At 41.2% G+C, this 12,580-nt stretch overlaps 1 pseudogene; it reads right to left on the bottom strand.

Annotated features, from left to right (window-relative positions):
• Positions 1-5,140: 5,140 nt before the first annotated feature.
• Positions 5,141-6,330, bottom strand: LOC118983686 (spermine synthase-like; annotated as a pseudogene).
• Positions 6,331-12,580: the final 6,250 nt, after the last annotated feature.

The following is a 12,580-nucleotide window of genomic DNA, read 5'->3' on the forward strand; positions in this document are numbered from 1 at the left end:
GAGGAGGGGAAATGGGACAACCGTAATGGCATAATCAATAAAATATATTTTTTTAAAAAGATACAAAAAAAGTGTACAAAGGAAAATGCTGCCTCAGTCCCCTTCAAAGTAGGCAACTTGGGACCTCACACAGTTTTCCCAATCACCATCAACTGCCTCATCATTTTTTCCTGAAATCTCTTCCCATTTGAAGGTGATTTTAGTTTAGGGAAAAGCCAGAAGTCACAGAGCACCAAATTTGGGCTGTAGGGGGGCTGAGACACCTGGGTGATTTGATGTTTTGTAAACAAACTGCATGAGATGTGATGCATGAGTGGGTGCATTGTTGTGATGAAGCTGCCAATCAGCAGTTGCCCATAGCTGTGGCCTTCTGAAGCACCCAGATAGTATCTGTGAAGGAACGTTCAAGCTTAATGCAAAATATGATGTAAATTCATTGCTCTACTTGCTCTGTCATTTTGAATGAGATGGTCACACAGTACACATGCTCAATGGGTCTACCACCCCCACCGACTAGTACAGTGAAGTCATCATTGTTCCCACATCTGTATTCCAGCCCACCCTCCTTGGCGATTCTCATTATGTTAGCAATGGCTGGACATTTTCCAGACAGACCTCATATATTCATACACACACAAAAATACATACATGCATACATATAAAACCATAACTATGGAAAGAAATACATCTGAAAGTTTTAAAAATTATTTGGAGTAGATTTATTGGAATATTTATTTCCTCCTTTATTAAGTTCTCCATTTTCTACAATAAGGCTGTATTTTATATGACTTCCATAATCAGAAAAGTAGAATTTGTAAGTAGATGCAGATGGAATAAAACAGTTTTAGACTTCCACCAAGATGGAGGCATAGGTGGAAACACTGCGCCTTCTCCCACAACCAAGTTTGAACACAACAAAGGTTTGGAGAACTAGGACACACCCAAAGACCAGAAAATGGAATTATATGGAAGTCCAACAACTACGAACCGTTCAACGGGACGGTAAGAGAGGCGGAGCCAGCAGCGGAGCTGGGTCCGGCAGGACAGATCCCCTGACCTAGACGCACAGGCAGCCCGGAACCAGTCGGGGTGTGGGGCAGACTGACCACGGTCGCACATTCGCGCACAGTGAGATGAACCACATAGGCCCCAGGGGACGAACACAGGGGAGGGCTGACAGCGGTGGCATGCTCGCGTGCAGTGGAACGAAATGTGTGGGCCTGGTGACGGTGGTGGCTGTGGCGCCGGGGCCGAGGCGGCAGGCGGCAGACAGGAAGCCATTGTCCCTATTTGACCCCGCCCCCACATACAACGTTACAACCCAGCGACTTAGTTGCCCTGTTCAAGTGAATACTTTAGGGCTCTGATCCTGCTACAGAACAGGCATGAACAGCCCAAAAGATGGTGCAAGAAGAACTCAAAGTCCCAGAGCCAATAACTCTAAGCGACCCAGAAATTGCCAGCCTCTCAGAAGCACAATTCAAGACACTATTTATTAGGATGCTCACAGAACTGGTAGATTATAGTCACAAATTAGAGGAACATAGTCACAAATTAGAGGAACATATGAAGGCTAAACTAATTGAAATGAAGGGAGATGTCCAGGAAACCAATAGTGATGGAAAGGAAACTGGGACTCAAATCAATGGAATGGACCAGAAGGAAGAACAAAACACCCAACCAGAAAGGAATGAAGAAATGAGAATTCAAAAAAATGAGGAGAGGCTTAGGAACCTCCACGACATCTTTAAACGTTCCAACATCCGGATTATAGGGGTACCAGAAGGGGGAAAGAAACAGCCACGAGTGGAAAACTTATTTGAACAAATAATAAAGGAGAACTTCCCCAATCTGGCACAGGAAATAGACTTCCAGGAAGTCCAGGAAGCTCAGAGTCCCAAAGAAGCTGGACCCAAGAAGGAACACACCAAGGCACATCATAATTACATTAGCCAAGATTAAAATGAAGGAGAGAATCCTAGAAGCATCAAGGGATAAGGGGACAGTCACCTACAAAGGAGTACCCATTAGACTGTCAGCGGATTTCTCAAAAGAGACCTTCCAGGCAAGAAGGGGCTGGAAAGAAGTATTCCAAGTCATGAAATCCAAAGACCTACAGCCAAGATTGCTCTATCCAGCAAAGCTTTCATTTAGAATGGAAGGACATATAAAGTACTTCTCAGATAAGGTCAAATTCAAGGAGTTCATCATTACCAAGCCCTTATTATATGAAATGTTATAGGGACTTATCTAAGAAAAAAGAAGATAAAAATATGAACAGTGAAAGGACAGCAAACACACAGTTATTAACAACCACACCTAAAACAAAAGCAAACCAAGAGGACGGCTAGATCAGAAGTGGAACCATAGAAATGAAGAACACATGGAGGGTTAGAAACAGGGGGTTGGGAGGGGGAGAAGGGGGGAGAAGGCACAGAAAATAGCATAGATGGGAGGTAGAAAATAGATAGGGGGGAGGGCGAGAATAGTGGGGGAAATATAGAATCTAAAGAACTTGAGACACGTGGTTATAAACTAAGGGGGGAATGGTGGGGGAGAGAGTGTGTGGGTGGAGGGGAATGAAGGGGGGGAATAGAACAACTGTAATGGTATAATCAATAAAATATATTAAAAAAACACTTTTAGACTCTCAGATACCTGTTTTGCTGCCCATCTGGTGGCAGTCATCAGGTGTGAGGCGCTTTGGGGAGCACTTCATAAATCCAGCCTGTTTCAGCAACAGCACCTGTCACAACAGGGAAGCTTCAAAGTGACATAGCTAAAATGAGAGTATGACTTAGCAACATCTTGGAGGTCAAGGGGCTTAAGACACAGAGTTAGGCCCAGCTGGTGTGGCTCAGTGGATTGGGCACCTGCCTGGGAACCACAGCATCCCTGGTTCAATTCCCAGTCAGGGCACATGCGTGGGTTGCAGGCCAGGTACTCAGTAGGGGGTCCATGAGAGGCAACCACACATTGATGTTCCTCTCTGTCTCTTTCTCCCTCCCTTACCCCCATCTAAAAATAAAATAAATAAAATCTTTTAAAAAAAAGACATGGAGTTAGTTTTTAAGATTTTAGAAAAAGGGGAAGAGAGGGAAGAAGAGAGGGAGAGAAAGATTGCTGACCGATTATCTCTCACATGTGCCCCAATCAGGAACTGGGCCACTACCCTGGCATGTACCCTGAGCAACAGTTGAGCCAGCAACCTTTCCCTCTTGGCTCATGGGACATCCCCCAACCAACTGAGCTATACCAGTCAGGGCTTAAGACACCGTTTTGATGACAGAGTGTAGATTTTCTCTTGGGCAACTGGTTTAGCAAGTGCTGGTTTTCATTCCCTCTTTTCTCTGGCCTTGAAGAAGCTCAGTGGCATTTTTACCACATCTTTTCCAACTCCGTATGACCTAAAGTATATACATTTTGGGAATCACTTTATTTGCTGGCTCATATGTTCTCTTTGACCTGATTATCTTCTTTTAAAAAATTTACTTGGCTCTATTTTATTGTAGTTTATGTCTCTATAGACTTTGACTGAAATTATTTTCGGAAGAGAAGACAGAAATTAAATAGACTAGACAGAGTCAGGAACACGATGTTCTCACTCAGGGCCTTCTCAAGACTTGTGAGCTTGCGGAGCAGCACAGCTCAGTGAGAGGAAAGAATTCTGTGGGAAGGGGAAGACCTGATCAGAGGGTTTGCTTTCTTCTCCAAAATTCTTTGGAACTTCCTCTTGTCTTGGTTTCCCTTACTTATAAGAGTCATACATACTACCTACCATAAAATTAGTGTATGTAATGAGGTCCACCCATTTTAAAAACATTTCATGAGAACTTAGAATGTATTTGTAGAGCAGCGAGCTATGTTAAATCCTCACATTCTTCCATCTAAAACCCACCTTCTCTGAGTTACTTCTAGATAATTTCTTTTAAGACTTGCTGTCAAGATATTTATAGCAGTGTTATTTATAATGGCAAAAATTTTGATACAACATATTTATTCAACTATAAGAAGCCAGGATAGTTTCTTAAATATAATTTTAAGATTATAAATATTAAGATGGTGCAGAAATATGGAAAAGAATATGTGTAATGAAAACAAAAGAAAATGTAAAACAAAGTTAGTTTTGACTGCACAGGAATTTAAATGGCTGAGTTTGAGATAGACTTATTGGTGTAGCTGGCTGGTGTAACTCAGTGGATCGAGCGCAGGCCTGCGAACCACAGTCAGGGCACATGCCTGGGTTGCAGGCCAGTTCCTGGCAGGGGATGCACGAGAGGCAACCATACATTGATATTTCTCTCCTTCTCTCCTTCCCTTCCCCTCTAAAGATAAATAAATATAATATTTAAAAAAGAATATTTTTGGTGTATAATGGGTAGAAAAAATTAAATGATTATTATTAATATCAAATCATTAGTTATTTGAACCTCTAGGTTCAGAACTTTGGGCAGACTTTAACTAATGTAGGTATTTGCCCACATAAAGGTGTTCAAACCATAAATTCTCCACCAATTGCTCTAATAATCACTTGAGAAGATGTCAAGGTAAATTATCACTTCATGAAAAACTCAGGACAACTTCTCATACAGTTTTAATATCATTTAGTTTTAATGTGGCTTTTGCAGAAATTAGTTGGTTTTGTTTTATTTTATTTTGGTTTTCCAAGAGTTCATTTGCCTTTGCTGCTTATTCTTTTTCTTTCTCGTTTATAATTGTAATCAAAGCATTTCTAATTATTTTGTAACTTTCTTGTAAGCACCAAATTTTAATCACCTAAGTCAATTTTGGGGGAAAGAAACACCATCAAGAACTCCCCTCCAGAACAAAACAATGATGTTCATTCTTCCAAACAACCAAATTCAAAGTCTACAAAAAAACAAATAAACAAACAAACAAACAAAAAAACCCACCTACACAGGGGAGGGAAACAAGTAGTGAAAATCACATTCTAGGGGTTCAGTGCATTGAGCAGCCTTTTGCTATGCTATCTAATCATCATTCAGTTGACTTTCAAAAAATAACACCCTAGTTCATCAAAATATACATTTCCACTTGCCTTGTTTAATTAAAATTAATAATTAAACAAGAAAACTTGTGAGGGATTCACAATCAATTGCCTGCCTTGTTGGATGTCATGTACAGCGCACGTTGGTCAGGAAGGCTATTTGTGAGCACACAGGATTAGGGGTGGCTGATCTTCAAGGTGTCGCTTTCTTCCACACAGTGTGAAACACCCACAATTCCAAGTATGAAGGGACACAGACGATCTCCTTTGAGAACTCCACTAGACAATACAGGTGCCCAAGCTGTTCTTCATAGAGTGACAGGGCTTCAGTCAAATGGACACAGTCCCCCTGTGTGAAATATTTCCCATCCTGTTTCAGTACTTTGATGGAGAGGTCAAGAATCAGTCTGAGGAACTCCCGTGTGGAATCTTCTTCCAGAGATGTGGAGATTGGAACAGCTGTCAAATCACTAAACACATAATCAAACTCTCTCCCTTCTTTGGCATATTTCTTCGGTGCTGGAATACAGTCCTCTACTAGCACCTGAAGCACTTTCCTTTAAGATTGTCTAAGACACCACCACACATTTTCCACATGTATTTCTTACACCCATCAATCACCATTTGGTCTATCTCTACCATAGTGACCATCTTTGGTTTCAGTGTGACTATTTCACATAAAATGCCCCCATCTCCACCTCCCAGAATTAGCACGTCTTTGCCAGTGTAATCCTCTTTGCCACTGCCCGTGATGGCCTGGGTATATGCCAAATCACTCTCTGCCAGGTTGACATCCCCACTAAGGATGAGAATATTTCCAAACTGCTTTGAGTGCAGAATTTTAATGTCTTGATAAGGTGAGTCTTCATCATACACCACTTCATCTATGTTGTGTTCAACCAGGCGGCCAGCAGCAGTGGGCCAGTTCCTATCAATGGCCCCTCCTCAAACTATGGGCGGTAACCCCTTCACCCGCCCGGTACTGTCCTGACTCAATTCTTTCATTCTTTCCTCTCCTTTGTTCAAAAGACTTTTAGCTCCTTTACCTTCCCCATCACCGTCATAACTCTGAAGGTCCAGCAACACCAACCCATGTGGATAAATTCTTAAATTGGCAAAGCTGCCATTCTTGTTTATGTAGGTCGCTAAATAACCATGGTCCCGCCAGGTATGCACCGACTCGGTCATTCCCTGCTGGAATGACCTGCTGGAAAATGGACTGGAGGCCTTTAAGAATGGTCTCGCCATCAGCTTTGACACCCGGCATGATGTCAGGCGTGCCGTGCCATGCTGCTGCCATAGTGAGGCGAGGCCCTGGGCCATGCCTGGGCAAGGCGGCAGCAGGAAATGGGGGACCGCGCCGCGGGTCAGCCCAGGCCAGCGGGGACTTGCTGCTTATTCTTTACACCCTATTCTTTAGGGTAATTTTATGTTTGTTGCAAAATAATCATTTCCATCACAACCAAGGAGAGGATTATGACTTCAGGAAAGAAATAATGGCCAAGTATATGATTGATATAAGATGATTTAACTTTGGGTGGTGGGAAGAGAATGCAATATAGAGATCATGTATCATAGAATTGTATAGTTGAAACCTGTGTAATGTTATTAACCAAGGTCAGCCAAATTAATTTAATTTAAAAATAAAGTTGGACCAGATGAATAATGAAAGTAATCATGATTGTTATTCTCAACAAGAATGGGAGAATTATCAGGATGAGAAAGTATGCTCTAGGTTTTTCAAAATTGTTTCAGCCTTAAAGAAAATTATTTCAGCTTGGTTTTCCAGGAGATATCAGTTCCTCTGAGAGGCAGCCACAGAGTGTTGTATGCATAAAAGAGGTGGGGTGGGTGGAGGGAAGCCTGATAAAATCTTCATGATCATTAGTAGTCAATAGACTGATTCTTCACTACTGTGCATTAGGCAGCAATATACAGGTGTAAATAAGTACACTGCAGGGGCAGAGCTGAACTACTTTTTCTTTACGTTCAGTTTTTCCTAGAAGAAAAGGAATTCATGGGGGATAGGGTAGGGAAAAGCAAGCAAGCCATTTGAAGACTTTGGGAAATCTTCAAATCTAGCATGTTTAAGGGGAGTAAAGATTAATTTGGTCTATACTTTTCTTATTAAAATACTTTCCGGATAAGTCAAACATCCAGAATAGTGTTGGAGGAATGTACTTGTATCATCTGTATTTTAGAACAAGTATTACATAATAAAATCATTAATAACATGACATGTAGACATCTCTAAATGAATAGCACTTCAATGTACCATAGTTATTTGCCTTTTTGTCACTGTGCTACACACGATGACTGTGTTGTCAGCCAGCCACATGCAGTTGCTCAATGCTGATGTAAGAGTGACCAACAGAAGACCAGGAAATGTTTATTTTTTTATTGTGGTATAATTTTTAAATGTAGCAATGCACGTATCTGAGGTGTGCCATTCAAGGAGTCTGCAATGCGTATGTCTATGTAATCCACACCCAAATCAAGGTGGACATTTCCATCCCCCAGAAAGTTCTCTTATGCCCCTCACCCCTACTGAAGCAGTCATGACCCAGTCTGTTTTCACCTTAGGTGAGTTTTGCCTGTTCAGAAACATTCTGTATAACAGAATTATAGAGTGTATTCTTTTGCGTCTAGCTTCTTTTGCTCACCAAGTTTTTGAGATTCATCTACATGGTTGCATTATCAGTAATTCTTTCCTTTTCATTGCTGAGCAGTATTCCATTCTATAGAGAGGATATTTTAATGTATGCATGCTGATTGATCATTTGTGACCACTTTTTATAATATAAATTCTAGATCATAAGACCCCCTGCTTATATGACCTATACTTCTTCTCTCAACTGATTACCAATATTTTACACGTCTAAGCACTAGACATTGACATTCAAAGTAGACTTTTGAAACTAGAGACAATAGTGCCAGGTATTGTGTGCCAGGTATTGAGTCTCAATAGCCTGGATTATGAGAATCGAAAACAAGGTCCTTAAGGACTAGAGGCATAGACTTTATCTACAGATTTAGAAAAAAATACTTTCCAAAGGAGATAGAGACCCTTTAAGCTGAGTGAGGAGGAGGAAGAAAGCTCGACACTGGTGGGTGTTCCAAAGGAGTCAGGAAGGTAGAACCCTGTGATAAATTTGGGGGTCTAAGAGCAATCAATGGCTGTGTCTCACTCCTTAGTTGGGACTCATAGCAGTAGCAAATCTTGTAGCAACTCCCCACACTAGCATGGTAGAAAATCCACAGTAGACAAAGGACAGACCACCCAGGCAAATAAAACCTTAGGGGGCCTCACTCCCCGATTCACTCAGAAGAGTGGTTGAAAATCTTTGAGTTACCCCTAAAGTCATGATGGTAATTACCCTGATGCCATGGTAGCCTCTAAGTGCACCAACAGGCAAGCTACTGCAGAGGTATGGGGTAAGAAAGGTACAGAAACCCAATTAATAGCTTCACAATTGGTTGAATTAATTTAAAATACACAGCAAGAAACAAAGGGAAAAAGATGGAGTAGGTAACACACTTAGCAAAGAGTATAAGCAAGGTGGAAGGACCACATTACCCAAAGTCTGGATATGCAATGCTCACAGGCACCCCTCTCCCTGCCCCCTCAGCCTTCCCTGCTGATGGCGTGGCTATAAGGGCCAAAGATGAGGTTTGAGCAAAGAGGTCCAAGAGATGAAAGGTGCCTGGGACCAAAACAAGCACTAGTTTCATAGGAGACACACAAGGGTGTGTACTCCTGGTCAGAGCTGTTGCTTACCAATTGGCCAGATAAGCAGCTGTGGGTTTTGTATGGCAGAGGATTTTTGGAGCCAGAATGGGTGTCACCAATGATTGGTTAATTTAAGACCTTGTGAATATTAAATGCTTCACATATCTCCTGTGTATTACTGTATCATGAAGATTGGGCGCCTCTGGTGCTCCATGTATACTTAGTGCTTCCTGAAAATGAGATGTCTCTTAGTTCTCCAATTTCTTTCTATCTGTCCTCAGTACACATATGTCTCTTACTTTATCTGCTTACTTTATCTACATTTAACATGCCTCACAAGTTACTAACTTACTTATCTGTATCCAACACATTTTATGAGTCTACCATCCCATTTCTGTTATATGTAACAGAATTGGATATTCTCAACTATTAAAGCAAATGCACATTCACCTATCACACCCAAATGCACACACACACACTACAAGGTCAAAAATAATACTTACAGGTTGACCAGCCAGCCAGAAGATACAGTAGCTGTGAGACCAATGACCAAAGACCAAATAAGCATTCAGACATCTAGGAAATGACAGCTGGAGGTTGAGAATAAGAGACTTTCAAGGAACCTTATAAAACTTAGGTGTGACTGGGGGCATAAAGAAGGGGTGTGGGTCCCCTGAACTGACTGAGAAGTCCTTGCTTTGACAGAATTTGCTAAACATTGATTATGTTTTCCACCTCTGGGAAGAATGGGGGCTCAGGGTCTGTGCTGTCCAAGGGCAAATGTCCACTATGCTTGACAGTGCCAATATGGGACATTTCCAACACCTCAAAAAGTTCTCTGAGATAGCATTGCTCTAGATATAGAATAGTGAATTGTAGAATAATGAATAAAGTATATCCTTGGAATACCTCAGCTTATAGGTTGATACTGTTACTTGTTGTACATTGATTACTGGAGTATTACCAACAGTACTCTTCTTTGTTGGTTAGTTGATTTTTAGCAGATAGAAATACTCTGATTCAGCCACTTACTCTCAATATTCTCAGTATTCAGTTGCCTATGTTTTCAAGATGACTAGATGCAAGAGAAGGATCTATCTAGTACAGAGTGAAACCAATCCCTAATAAAGGAAAGACAACCATGGGATGATTTGCTAGATAAGGTCATACCTTATCTAGGGTGGGGGATGTAGGGGCTTTTTATTTTTTCTGGGTGAGATGGGAGCCATTAAAGAGTTCAAGCCAAGGAGTAACATGATCCAATGTATCTTTTAAGAAGCTCACCCTGGCTGTTAGGTGGAGAATTGGAAAGGTACAAGGGTGGACACAGGGGAACCATTTATTGCATTAATTTGGACCAAAAGGCTGACTATCTGACCCAGACTGGAAATGGAGATGCTATGAAGTGGTCTTCTGAACATATCCAATGGGAGAGCTTCCATATTATTGATGGATCATAGCTGGGGTATGAGGAAGAAGGGAACAGGGATAAGTCCATGTGCTTTGGTGTTGGCAACAGGAAGAAGGGTGTTTCCACTTACCGAGTTGGGAAAGACTACAAAAGGATAAGGATTAACAGGGGCAATGTTTTGGAATGGGTCAAATTTAAAATCTCTACTCAACATCCAACTGGATTCACTGAATAGGCAGCTGGGAGAACAAGTCAGGGGTTCGTAGAAATAAGGGCTGGGACTTCTGGTCAAGATGGAGGCATAAGCAGACATGCTTCTCCTCCTCATGCAACCACAAAAAGAATGACTAAATCTCAACACAAAACACACAGAACTGTCAGAAAATTGAACTGTATGGAAGTCTGACAACCAAGGATTTAAAAAAAACACATGCATCCAGATGGGTAGGATGGGCAAATTCGTAGAGATGAGTTGGAGAGAAGAAGAGATATGTAGGAAGTCTCACAGTCATGTGTGGTGGATTGAGTGATCCCAGCCCCAGGTAAGACTGCACAGCCCAGGGTTTCAGTGCCAGGAAGATAAATCCCCATAACTTCTGACTGTAAAAACCAGTGGGTGTTGGGGCAATGGAAGAAACTGCCAAATTTTCAGGAAACTCTGTTGAAAGGGCCCACACAGTCTTAGAATGTACACAAACCTACCAACTCTGGGATTCAGAACCAGGGCAACAGCTAGAACAGCACCAGTCACATACAGGGAGTAGGTGAAGTAATTGGAAATGGGGCAAGTGTCAGGCAAACCCCCAGAAGCCAGGCATCAGCACTGTCCCTTCTCTGAGCCCTCTCCCCACATAGAGCCATGAAGCAGTGAGGTAGGTTGCCCAACCCTGGTGATTCCCTAAGGATCTACCCCACACAATTTGTGGGTGCCTTTTCTACACTAGGCCACACTACTAAGACAAGGAGACAAAGCAGCTCTACCTAATACACAGAAACAAACACAGGGAGGCTGCCAAATTGAGGAGACAGAGAAATGTAGCCCAAATGAAAGAACAGAGCAAAACCTCAGAAAAAGAACTAAACAAAACAGAGATAACTAACCTGTCAGATGCAGAGTTAAAAACAGTGGTGATCAGGATGCTCAAAGAACTCATTGAGAACAGCAACAGCAAAAAGGAAGAAATGAAGCTTACATTAAGTGAAATAAAGAAAAATCTACAGGGAACAACAGTGAAGGGGAGGAAACCAGGATTCAAATCAACAATTTTGCACTTAAGAAAGAAATAAGCATTCAACCAGAACAACAAGAAAAAAGAATTTTTAAAAATGTAGTTAGTATAAGAAGCCTCTTGTACATCTCCAAATGTGCCAACATCTGAGTCATAAAGATTCCAGAAAGGAGAAGAGGAAGAGCAAGAAATTGAAAACTTATTAGAAAAAATAATAAAAGAAAACTTCCCTAATTTGGCAAAGGAAATACACATACAAGTCCAGGAAGCACTTGTCCAAAACAAGTTGGACTCAAAGAGAACCACACCAAGACACATAATAATTAAAATGCCAAAGGTTAAAGATGAAGAGAGATTCTTAAAAGCAGCAAGAGAAAAGCAGAATGTTACCTACAAAGAAGCACTTATAAGACTATCATCTGATTTCTCAAAAAAAACTTTCCAGGCAAGAAGGGACTGGCAAGCAGCATTCAAAGTGATGAAAAGCAAGGAACTACATCCTAGATTACTCTACCCAGCAAAGCTATCCTTTAGAATGGAAGGGCAGATAAAGTGCTTCCCAAACAAAGTAAAGCTAAAGGAGTCATCATCACCAAGCCATTATTACATGAAATCTTAGAGAGACTTATTTAAGAAAAGGAAGAATATTAAAACTATGAACATCAAAAAGGCAACAAATTCACAACTATTGAGTAAAAAAAAAAAGCAAAAAAACTCTAAAACTAAACAAACAACCAGAATAGAAACAGAGTCATAGGTATAGAAATCATTTGGAAGAAGGGGAAAGGGAGAGAATAGGGGAAAAGGTGCAGGTATTAAAAAGCAAAAAAAAAAACCAAGGAGATGTTAAGAACAGTATAGGAAATAGAGAAACCAAAGAACTTATATGCACGACCCATGAACATGAAATAAGTAGGCAGAGGGTGGGAGTGATTGCTGGAGGGAAGGAGGATACCCAGCTGACGGGGGGAAAGGGGAAAAATTGGAACAAATTTATAACATAATCAACAAAATATATTTTAAAAAAAGAAACAAGGGCTGGAAATATAAAGTGGAATGTTGTGAGATACCATTTAGATGTTATAGATACCATTTAAAGCCACGAGACTTGGATAAGATCATTTAGGGAATGACTAGGTGAGTGAAGGTCTGAGGACTGATCTCTGAAGGCACCAGTGTTTAAAGGTGTGACCACAAAGAGG

The sequence above is a fragment of the Sturnira hondurensis genome, unplaced genomic scaffold (assembly GCF_014824575.4).
Source record: "Sturnira hondurensis isolate 20B ecotype Veracruz unplaced genomic scaffold, ASM1482457v3 Scaffold0002840, whole genome shotgun sequence".
NCBI classification, from domain to species: domain Eukaryota; kingdom Metazoa; phylum Chordata; class Mammalia; order Chiroptera; family Phyllostomidae; genus Sturnira; species Sturnira hondurensis.